The sequence below is a fragment of the Medicago sativa genome, chromosome 6 (assembly GCF_051527215.1).
Source record: "Medicago sativa cultivar Bolivia chromosome 6, Bolivia_mono, whole genome shotgun sequence".
NCBI lineage: Eukaryota > Viridiplantae > Streptophyta > Magnoliopsida > Fabales > Fabaceae > Medicago > Medicago sativa.
Window position 1 is genome coordinate 8,591,398 of NC_140754.1, and position 12,604 is coordinate 8,604,001.

Here is a 12,604-nt window from a genome sequence, read left to right on the forward strand (position 1 = left end):
AATCAAGTCGGGAAAAGTCCAACATTTGGGTTAATATGGATTAGCTTTTATCTTATTAGAGTTTTTCAATCATATTAGTTTATGTCGCTTAATTTACAAATTAGTCCTTCAAATTAGTTTTTAACAATTAAGATAAGAAAGTTTATATTGTGTAGCTATGAGAATAAAAAAAACAAAAGAAGCTTTGAAAGAGAAATCGCCATGCGAATGAAGAGACTAGAGTCATTGGATACAAATATTGCAAATCAAATCTCAACCCACATGAAGTTTCCTCTTACTATACTAATATGTAAACTCACATTACACATTCGTATATAAAGACTTATAAATTCTATAAACAATACTATATGGGACTTTTTAACCATTGAAATACAAGAAAAACACACATAAAAAAATACATTCTCTCACATATTTCAAAAGTCCTAAAGAAACTGAAAAATTAATTTTGTCAATTAACATCATGTCAACAAAACAAATCTTCACACCTAGCAACAAGTCACTTTACATCCAAAACAATCCATAATCACTCACAAACACATACAAAATGTAACTAATATATATATGCTCACTATTGACGATGAAGGTTAAGAAATACGATTACTCTATTCCCCTTACCATCTCCCAATGTAGACATGCAACCTACTTTAAAAACTTTAAATATCATTTTCTTCAAATACTTTTTGCAATTTCGTCATTAAGCTTTCATTGATGAATAGATCGTGGTTATAGAATAAATTTATCAAAGTTGCAAACCTTAATTCAATTGGCTTTTTAATTAGTCATTATGGTCATCGAATGTGTCTTTTATTAGTCATTTTTTATTCTCATATATATTGATTGCTAGTTAATTTAGTCTATAAATTTACAAACGAAATATAAGTTTAAGACTATAACAAGAGTTGTCTCGAAAAATAAAAGAGTTGATAGAGCTCATTTCAACCCAAAGCAGTTTTCTTCCCAGTCCATAACATAACAATCCAATAAACATTCTCTAAACCTTTGGTATTGCAAATTTTCATTTTTCAGCAAAGAAACAAATATAGCATATTCTGATTTATCGCTAAAGTTAGCGTATAAATTTATCAAGGGAAAAGTGAGAAACAATGAACACAAATCATTTACCTTGTAAGAACTTTTCAATCAAAGTTAAATCCTCTTTGTTCAATAGAGGTATTGATTGCTCCCCTCTTTGCTGTTTGTGTGATCAACAACATGAAACTATTATTCACTTGCTTATGGAGTGCGAGAGGTCTAAAGAGTTTTACCACCCAAATGGTCTTTTCTATTTGTTTGAAATGTGGAAATCGAGACAAAAAGGATGTTTTGATGGTATTACATTACCAAAAGGGATTAAAGCTGTGTGGAGTTTCAACAACATTGCAGGATGTCTGCTAAACCAGAGTTCATCTCATGTCACGGTCTGCTGTGTCGTGGGTTCCTCCTAGCTCTGGTCATTATAAGCTGAATGTAGACGTTGAAGGTCTTGATGAAGATGGCAACTGGGGATTTGCAGCGGTTGTTAGAGACTCGAATGATGTGGTGGTGTCCCCAGGCTGTTGGTATCATTTGTTGGTCCTGGATTTAGATGCTCCAGAAGCTTGTTGTTAATAGAAGCAGAAAATACCAAATAGAAAAGCTTAAGCAATGAACATCAAAAATAATTTCCACAACTTATGCAAGAAGTTGTTCTTTAAAAGATTTAGTCATTTCTTTTAAAATTAAGAAAGTAGTTTATAGTTTATTCTTATTAAGAAAGTAGTTTATAGTTTATTCTTTTAAAATTAAGAAAGTTTATACATTGTGTAATGATATAGTGAGACAAAGTTACCTATGTAACTCAAATTTAATTGCGTGCACATACTATTGTGTAATGATATAGTGAGACAAAGTTACCTATGTAACTCAAATTTAATTTAAGTTACCTATGTAACTCAAATAACTCAAATTGCGTGCATTTGTTATGGTTAGTTATACATTTGTTATTGTTATACATACAATTAAGTTTTACTAGGAAAATTTTTTTACTAGGAAAATTTTCTCTCTCTTGTATGCATGCTCATGTTGCACGTAATATATAAAGGCTTTAAAACTCTATAAACTATTCTATGTGGGACTTCTTAACTTTTGAAATATAAGAATAACATACATAACATTGTCTCATGTTTCAAAAGTTTTAAAGAATCTGAAAAACTAATTTTGTAAATTATTATCATGCCAACAAAACAAATCTTCACACCAAAAAAAAGAAAAGAGAAGTCACTTTCCACACCAACAAGCAATAATCAACCAGAAACACACAAAAAATATAACTAATTATATATTTGTGATACAACCATCTCCCAGACTCCCACCGTGGACATAATGCTAAGTTCAACATACTTAAAATGCTTTGTTTCATTTGTTTACATTTTGTAAGGATACTAGATTTGTAGCAATATCATTACTGGTGATGACCATATTCGTATCCAGCTGCAAGATTGTTTACCAGTGAAAGGTAGATGGTAGAGAACTAATTGTGATATATATAGTTTGAGTTGAGTATAAGTGTTGCGAGTTTCCTGAGATGTCCCTTGCTTGTAAGATTCTCTCTTCAACCTTATGGTATTCAGTTCAAAACTCTGCACGCCTTGGGATTGAGAAAGAACGAAGGTTAGAAACTTGTGTATTATATATTGTCATTTGGACTAAAGAGAAAGAAAAAAAATGGGGACATATTGCTTGTTTAGGCTTTCACCATGTTTCTTCATTTCCTGAGACCTAGTAAACTCTTCAGTTCTTGCTGAGTTCAACAACGAGTATAGATCCTCTCCATTTAAGTAGAAAATGGCAATCTCGATTTCCATTCATAAAAACATGACACGTGGAAAAATAAATATCAATGGCTCACATTAATTTCTAACACATACTCCTATCAATTAATTTCGGAAATAAAAAATAGTAATACTCCCATCATCTTCAACCGCTACCCCCTATGACGGCGAAACAATTACGAGTCGGAACAGTGACAACAACACGAATTCGAGTGGTAACAGTGACGTGAACTTCATATTTAGCAACACGACTATGGTGGGTACGATGAGGTGTGGTCAGTGATAATACCACTGATGAATTTTGAGTTTTGACACTTATTTTATATCTCCTTTAAATATGATTTTTTTTTGTTACCTAAGACACAAAAGGGTAAAAATGTATTGAAATATCAAATGATTAGGATGGAACATGTTTTTTCTGGTCATTATGTTTCATAATTACATATAGATAAGTTGCTCCTATTTCTTGTAAAAAAAAAAATTTGCTCCTATTTTATAAGGATTTAACATTTATTAATCAATAACTTAAATAATAAATTAAAATGGATAAAAATGTAAATATAATAGTTTAAACGAAGGATAAAGTTCGAAGTTAAAAAGTCACCACAAAATCATACATTTCCTTTATACATGGTGTGTGTAGTTATAGGTTTAAATAATACTCCGTATTAAAAAAAATGATAAAATAGTAAATAAAATTCAGAGTCAACTTGAAGAAAATAGCTCAAGCTCAACTAGTAGAATGAAAATAGCTCAAGCTCAACTAGTAGAATAGAATATGGTCTTCCGCAATTATGTGTAAAGAACTTACACTAGCTGAACTATCAAGTTGCTTTTATTATACATTATTATATAAGAGTAATGATAGGTATACCACCATAGGTGGCAATACCACTCTACACCCTTCCTGTTGGCAACTTTTTATTAATAAAAAATTTAGCCAAATCCATGTCATTAAAAAAATTGAGTAATGATAAATAAAAAAAGCAAACAACTGTAGCACCATCTCTCTCTCTCACTCGGCCCATCTCACTCATGCCATTTCCCTTCTCTCTCGCCGCTGTGATTAAAAAAAAAACTCACGCAAATCACAATTTTGATCGATTCAATTCCCTCTCTCTCTCACTGTCGATTCAGTTTCCCCCCGCCTAAGCCGTGTCAGCCACGATTCACTCTCAAACCTTGTGTTTCAGTAAGTTCTCTCTTTATTTCAGTAATTGATTTGGAAATTTTGATTTTGAAATCTTTTGCTTCCTTTTGTTTCTTCAAATTGACTACCCTTTCTTTATGTTGTTTGCTTCCAATCAGTATATGGATTTGGGATTTTTGTTTTTATTTTTGCTTTTTGTGTATTTAGGGTTATTTGTATTTAGGGTTATTTGAGTTTTATTTCCATCCTGTGTTTGGTGAAAATGCAGTTCTGGTAGCAGCTTCAAGCTGAAGCAAAACAACAAAGAATCTAATTATTTGTGTTTTTGTGTGTTCAATTAGAGGCAGATCTTGTTTGATTACAATCACATATGAGTTTGATGGGTCAATTCAATGTTTATGGTACTGATGATCCATCAATTCAATGTTTATGTAAAGTGGATATACAACCTTGGGTGTTTTCAAAGATAAAGGGTTGTAAGAGTTTAGAAGCTTATTGTTGTAATGTTGTAAGATTGATGTGTATTGGGATCTTTCTTCAGCTTGATTTTGTGTTGGACCTGAACCATTGGAGGTTTTTTTTTTTGTAGGAGTAATTGTTGATAAATAAATGGTTCTTCTTGGTTGGTTGCACAAGTTGATTAATTCACAAAAGTATTTCCTATGTTTGAACAGAAGGTTTTATTTTGATTTCATTGATAGGAACTGTGTTTACATGTTAAGAGAATTGCATATATTGGTATGCTTTATCATTTGAGTAAATATGTTTCCTGGATACAGAAAATTGACCGACTCGGCCTCAATCGCAGTCGGGTGAAATTTTGAAAACTTTGTTATTTCAGTATATGTTGTCGATGTTTCACTTTCAACATTTTCCCTTATATTATGTTTTCTATAATTCTATCTTCTTGAAGCCCATTTTTAATAGTAACAGTGATACTAGTTAATTACATGATTACATTGATCGGTTAAAAAGAGTTTGTAAGCAAAATCCTTGTTATTTATCTTCTCTACAGTAGCCTATGAAGTATGAGATGTTAATAAGCCGTAATGTTGCTTGTTATAACTTGGTATAGTTTCTAATTATCTTAAAGTCAGGCGTGTTTATGGAGTGATGTGCTGTTTAATTTTCATGAGAGAATAGTATGCAGGTAGAACAATTATGCAGGAAGATTTAGCTAAGAGCACAAAGCTCTTACCCTGGTTCCCTCGCCCACACTTTCTTTCCCTTACGGTCGTCGATGCTGGGTGTCCAAACTTGGAATCAAAGGGCAAAGTCATCATGGTTCTCTGCCTTACTTAATTTAGAGATATTTAAAAAAATAAAACAGGATGCACTATAGTTTTTCTCGTATATTATAACTGTTTATATTCATATATGTGAACAAATCTCATTATAGTTCAATCAATTTAGTTAGAAATCTAACTAGTATGCTATGGTGTTTGTACTCGCCTTTAGTTTGTACTACAGTTAGTGTGGAAGTGAATCCCACTATAATGAAAACTTCTCACTTACATAAATATAAACATATATAATATACAAGTATGATCCTTGTCTTATAGTTCGGATCGATAGCAAAATTGTGATGCATGTGAAGAGGTTGAAGTGGAAGTTTTGAGGAAATCATACTATACTTGTTGATTGACTGTAAGTTGAGGTTTATTGGGTTGTTTATAATTGACTATTTGGTAAATCTTTTGGAAATCCTGTTTTCGTGTTTAGAACATGCATGTCTCGAGATAAAATTTGGGATGCTCAACCTGTTTCTTATGCAAATGTTTTGCAGTGGTGTCTGTTGCATTGTCACTTCCATCGTATGGTAGCCTTTGATGTGGCGCAACTTATGAAATTGGTGGATGTCCAATTTATGTTAGGTATAATGATATTCAGCTGCAACTCTTTTCTTTATACACATTCATGAAATGGACATAGATTTAATGGAGGTTTTTTGTTTTTATCTCTATGATGGTTTTATAGTGATAATCCACGCAACCTCAACTTTGATCTTCTTAAGAAGCTGGCAGGCCTACACATGGCTCTCTTTTTGTGATCCGACGAGAGATACGACTAGGTTTATGCATACAAATCAGGTGCTATTAGCTGGTGTTGGTTGGACATGAAGATATTGAACAGAAACTATCTAATGTTTCCAGGGCATCTAAAGATCCTTGAGTTTCTAAGCAAATAATGGTATATAATCTGCCATCTCTTTCCATTCTTTATGTTAGTCTGTCAGAAACTTGCTGCTATGTACATAACTAAATGGCCTTGAAAACAATTATGCTAAAGCAATAATTTGTTTTAGTTCTATAAATGGTATGATTTGTTCATGTTTCTTCAATTTTATGGATAACAACACATATTTTGGACTGGGCAGTTTCTATGTGAAGATAGCAATTTGAAACCCTTTGTATGAGATTGTAGTTCATAGTGTAAACCTTTTTATGTCTATGGATTTGAGTAATCACATTGTCGTAGTATCTACTTTGTTATTTTGATATGTTTGTAAGACTTGCTATTTTGATAATATAACAGTTCGTGATTTTTTATAGTGGAAGTTTGGATTCTTATGGTGTATAACAGTTCATGATGGAGGTAAAAAAGAAGGCTTAGCTCATAAGTAAGTTTGAGTCTATTCTCTGATGAAGATCTACAATATTGTCGTAGCTTGGGAATTCTACAATATAATACCAAGCAAAGGTTCGGGTATCCACATGATGAAGATCATCAAATGTATCAGATGATGAAGATCACCAAGCATCAACCGTGTTCACTCGAATAAAAGACAAGTCAAGAAATCATGTCAAGAGCGGGGTTCTTGGAACACCGTGGGTGAAGAGTGATACGAGGAAGAATAAAAATAGTGTAGTGGCGTAATCAAAATTTAATGTAAATTTTTTTCATGCTCTTTTAGATTGTGTGTTTGATTTGCCTAAAACAAGATTATTTATACCTGGTAAAGATAAACTAGCCAAATATATGGTATGTGTGACCACATTTTTTAATATGCGTGACCACTATTTTTTCAGATATTATAACTTGTCCGTCTTTAGGCGTGATAAACTCGTAAATTGTAAAATAAGTTATTTATTGTTGGAATTTCTTTTAGTGTAGTGATCAAATTAGATTATGTGTTTGATTCGCATAAAACAAGATTATTTATACATGGGAAATATAAACTAGCCAAATATATGTTTTGTGTGACCACATTTTTACAAATACGTGACCACTATTTTTTCATAAATTAGAACTTGTCCGTCTTTAGGCGTGATAAACTCGCGGATTGTAAAACAGGTTATTTATGGTTGGAAATGCTTTTAGTGCAGTGATCAAATGAGATTATGCGTTCGATTCGCCTAAAACGAAATTATTTACATCTGAGAAATATAAACTAGCCAAATATATAGTCTGTATGACCACATTTTTACAAATACGTGACCACTATTTTTTCATAAATTAGAACTTGTCCGTCTTTAGGCGTGATAAACTTGCCGATTGTAAAACAGTTTATTTATGGTTGGAAATGCTTTTAGTGCAGTGATCAAATGAGATTATGCGTTAGATTCGCCTAAAACGAAATTATTTACATCTGGGAAATATAAACTAGCCAAATATATGGTCTGTATGACCACATTTTTACAAATACGTGACCACTATTTTTTCATAAATTAGAACTTGTCCGTCTTTAGGCGTGATAAACTTGCCGATTGTAAAACAGTTTATTTATGGTTGGAAATGCTTTTAGTGCAGTGATCAAATGAGATTATGCGTTCGATTCGCCTAAAACGAAATTATTTACATCTGGGAAATATAAACTAGCCAAATATATGGTCTGTATGACCACATTTTTACAACTACGTGACCACTATTTTTTCATAAATTAGAACTTGTCCGTCTTTAGGCGTGATAAAATCGCCGATTGTAAATCAGGTTATTTATGGTTGGAAAGGCTGTTAGTGCAGTGATCAAATGAGATCATGCGTTCGATTCACCTAAAACGATATTATTTACACCTGGGAAAGAAAAACTAGCCAAATATATGGTCTGTATGACCACATTTTTACATATGCGTGACCACTATTTTTCATAAATTAGAACTTGTCCGTCTTTAGGCGTGATAAACTCGCCGATTGTAAATCAGGTTATTTATGGTTGGAAAGGCTGTTAGTGCAGTGATCAAATGAGATCATGCGTTCGATTCACCTAAAACGATATTATTTACACCTGGGAAAGAAAAACTAGCCAAATATATGGTCTGTATGACCACATTTTTACATATGCGTGACCACTATTTTTTCATAAATTAGAATGTCTCACTGACAATTGGCTCGAATTGTTTTTTTTTTTTGCACATGTAAGTTACAGATAACTAAATAAACGAACAATATAACCATAATTTTAGAATGTCTTTCATTAGTTTTCTATTGTGAGGCATGCAAACTTAGAGACGACTAGATTTAAACACATGAAAGAAAAAAAAACATGGTTACACCTTTGTAAAATTGTGGTTACACACTTCAAATATTTGGTTATACATAATTTTCCTGTGAAAACAATATTATTTTAAGGCGAGTTATCACTGAAATATCAAAAGTGATAATATGTAGTACATCAAACAATAGAAAATACATGGTGGAATAACTTCAAACAATAAAACTAAAACTAAATAAGTTATCCATATCATATACATGGCCGAATTAGTACATCACATAATAAAATAAAATTCCAAAAATTGAACGTAGTTGGTTGAAGTTGATTCTTCTGAGCTTGACTCGGATTTTTTATTGACTTCTATCAATGATTTCGTTTCAAAAACATGCCTTAACTGTACCTAAAAATGAACCATTTACACATCTATGGCTTTAGTCTGGGACAGTTATACAAACTTTGAAACCAAATCTAAGTGTACTTACATTACTTTCATTTGCCACATGAATTTTTTGTGTTTCAGATGGCCCATCTTGCGTCATTCATGTATGTCTGTTATACCCTAATTTTGGACCTAAAAATACTAGTCCAATTCTTCTTTTCTTGCATTACAAGCTATTTGAACTATCTCTGATCAGTTGCATCTTTCTCTGCATTTTATTTCAATTTTATTTGCAAAATTCACATGCAGGGGCATTTTAGTCATTTCCTATGTCAAGTGTCTCTCAGTCTTTCAAAATTTTGTTTGAAGTCCTTTCAAGTAGTGTGAATAAGTCTCTGTATCATTCTATGTCAAAATCCATTTTTAAAATTGCATTTGAAGCCATTTTGAGTCAGTTTTGCCCCTAGGGGCATTTTGGTCATTTCAAGTGTCAAGTCACTGTTTAAATCCTAAAAATTGTCTCTGAGTCTTTTAATTTTGCTTGTATAAGCCTTTGTTTCATTTCTCTGTTAAAAATCCATTTTAAGTTTGCATCTGAGTCATTTTCAGTCGTTTTAGCCCCAGGGGCATTTTGGTCATTTCACACGAAATTTCGGCAAAGAGAGGTTACTTTAAAGTACCTCATTTAGGCCATTGGTTCGTTTTAGTCCGTTTTGTCAATTTTAATCGTTTCACTTTACGTTATTTTCCAATTACCAATTTTAATTCATTTTATTTTATTTTTTAGTCCTAAATTCCTAAAAATTGCATTTCAGTCCTTTAAACTTTCAAAATTGCACTTTAGTCCCTTTTCACCTTTTTATTTCTTTTAAGAATTTAGGTTTTAGTCCTTCTAAGTCAAACTTCCATTTTAGGTCAATTGCAATGAAGTCCTTTTGTCCAGTTTATTTTTAGTCCTTTTTTAGTTATTTGCAGATTGGTCCATGAATTTTCAACAATTGCAGAAAAGCCCTCAAGTCCTAAATTCAGCAGAGGCCGAATTAGTTACAAGTCCAGACAGGTGGCAAGCACACATTGGCTATCATGAACACATGTCACCTATATAAAGGCCCAATCATCACAGTCCCAAGGAAAACGAAACAACTCAGCAAAGTTCAGTGCCACATCACAAACAGATTTCACATTCTCTCTCTATTCAGTTACGATCCAAAATCAGGATCAATCAAGAACACAGAAGAACAATCACAAACCCTAAGTTCTCAAAGCCAAAATTCAACACAATTCCGATGAATTGGTGAGAGTTCTCAGAGATTCGAAGCTGAATCATCATCACTGAACTCAAACCACTGCAATTCAAGCACAAGTTCGAAGAACTTATACGATCACAGTGGAGAAGAAGAGGAATTGAAGAAGGATTCGAATCAGAGAAGAAGAAGAGGAAATTTACCGGTACATTTTTCAGTTCGTAGCAACAAATCACCTACTAGAAACTCAAAGAAGATTCACGAAGATTTTCTTCGTCTTCTCATTCGAATCTCCAGGTAAAACCTCAAAACCTTCTCGTTTTTCATGTCAAATCATCATCGAAGGCTTGTAAGCATAAATAAACGGTGAATCGAAGCAAAAACTTCGAAAAGATTCAAGAAAGAATTGAAACCGAAACCCTAAAATGTAAATTCTTCAAGATTCACCGTTTATTTCATGAATCCAAGTTTATAATCATCATCAGCGAAGAAAATAGGTTAGATAGGGGTTTAGTTTCAAGAAGATCAGAAAAAGTTTGAAAACCCTAGAAACCGTAAGTTCAAAGTCCGATCTACTTCGTTTTCATCATAATTTCATAAAAATAACCGTGGATCCGTAAACAGGGGAGGAAGACGAACGTTTCTGTGTAAAAAGTTTGAAAAAAGTAGCATCAGGTCGTCGGAGAAGATGAAGATTCCGATGAATCTTCATCTTCCTCCGCCGTTCTCCGCCGTCCTCCCCAGTTTCCGGCTAGGTTAGGGTTTTAGAGAGAGAAGAGAGAAGAACGAGTGAAGAGAGAGAATGAGAAGTGTGAAATGAATTAGACCGGTCACCTGGCCTTTATATAAGCCTTTGAACCGGTCTGGTTCAGCTGGTTCGCTCCCCTGACCGTTGGATCTAGGGTTGATCCATCTGGATCAATCCAACGGTCCCTGAACTCCCTGAGGATCCAGGATCCGTTCATCCCTTGGGCTTGGGTTTGGGCTTAGTTTCCTGCGTGTTTCCTTGTTTTTTTTTTTTGCTATTCTTGCCACTGTTTCTTGCTATTTGCACACCTTTATGCTCAAAAAATTTGCTAAAAATTCCAAGTATTTTTTCATGTGTTTTTGACTAGTTTCTTGATCTTCTTGTGATGTTATTATGTGTTGAATTTGGATAAAAAAATATGTAGCATTTTTTTTTTTCAATAGTTTATTACATTTGTTAAATCTTGTGAAAATTTTACATGTTCTTGTGATCAAAACTCTTTAAAAAATTCCAAAGAAATTCATGAGTGTTTTTTGACAATTATGTGACCTTCTAGTGTTGATTTTACATAAAAAAATTGGTGAGCATGGTGTGGTTAATTTTCCTAATGCTTTGTGACATTTTATGCTAAAAAATAAATGAAAATTCATTTGATTTCAATCCAAATTGCTTGATGAATGTTGGTGACCTATACCTTTTTGATTCCATAGGATTTAGCTACTGTTTGTGTTTGATATTAGTGCATGAGTATGAATTTTGATTAGTTACTTAGCTTGCAAGTTAGTTGAATAGTTAAATAATGCAAGTATGTTCAAAGTTTGTTTTAAAATGCCAAGAAAATCATGTAGCCTTAATTTCCATTCCAAGACTTTATTATAAACCTTTTAAAATGTAATTGGAATGTGAGAATTATAGGTCACTTGGTTCTTGCATTTTATGAATAAATTTTAGCTATATTTGCACTCTTTTGCCTTTATTTTCTATCCTTTATGTCCTAGTACTTCTCTTGCTTTATTTCCTTTGATATTGCTCTATGCTACTAACCTTTCCATTTCATGTTTCATATTCATCATAAGCATTCCCACTTCATCTTCTTCTTCATCTAATTTCTTGCATTTTAAGTTACAATTTCATGCCAAGTTTAAAATGTAAATACTTAGAGGTTTTGTAATATTTTACCTTCATGCAATTTTAATTTCTTGGCAAAGAGGCCATAGAATGTATTTAGGGTATGATGTAAAGGACAATGGACTCTAATGATGTACACCGACGCAAGCACTGACACATGCACACACATCACTATATAGCTAGAATATGCATGTTTAGATGTATGTTTAGGATTGTATGTTTAGATGTATGCCTAGGGTTTATACTTAGAAAAAACCAATTTTCCAAACAAATGTGAACAACTTCACTCAAACCTTTTCCGAATAAACCTTGGGATCCAATATCCCATTGTATTTTTCTTTTCCATTTTCTTAATCAAATTTCAATGAAAATAATCAAACTTTGACCATATTTTGCAATTCACTAATTCAACCTCACTGTTTCCTAATCTCATGCCCTTGAGGCCTCTTTCTATTCTTCAAAATCCAATTTTCAAACTTAAAATCAACCAACAAAAACAAAAACATTTTTTGAGAGAGAACTACGGTGGATTTGATCCCTTAATCGGGTAGGTAGGCAAGGAACAAAATTCCTTCAATTCAACTAAAATAAAAATTCAAACACTTTCTTCTCCCTCCAATTCTTCACTTAGCAAATTTTAGGTGTAAATAACATTTTCAAATAGCATTTAAAAATAAAAGCGCGCGCGTAGAAATTAAAGACGGTTCCTATAGG

General features: G+C 32.7%; 1 long non-coding RNA gene across 2 annotated transcripts; it reads left to right on the plus strand.

The window, feature by feature from the left end:
* The first annotated feature begins 3,685 nt into the window (after positions 1-3,685).
* On the plus strand, positions 3,686-6,965 carry LOC146912554 (uncharacterized). 2 transcript variants are annotated; one of them, XR_015016750.1, is made up of 5 exons: positions 3,686-4,002; positions 5,523-5,607; positions 5,747-5,834; positions 5,938-6,150; positions 6,628-6,965. It is a non-coding gene; the product is annotated as an uncharacterized LOC146912554 (long non-coding RNA). The 2 variants fall into 2 exon arrangements; XR_015016751.1 differs by lacking the exon at positions 5,523-5,607 and having other exon boundaries at positions 3,693-4,002.
* Positions 6,966-12,604: the final 5,639 nt, after the last annotated feature.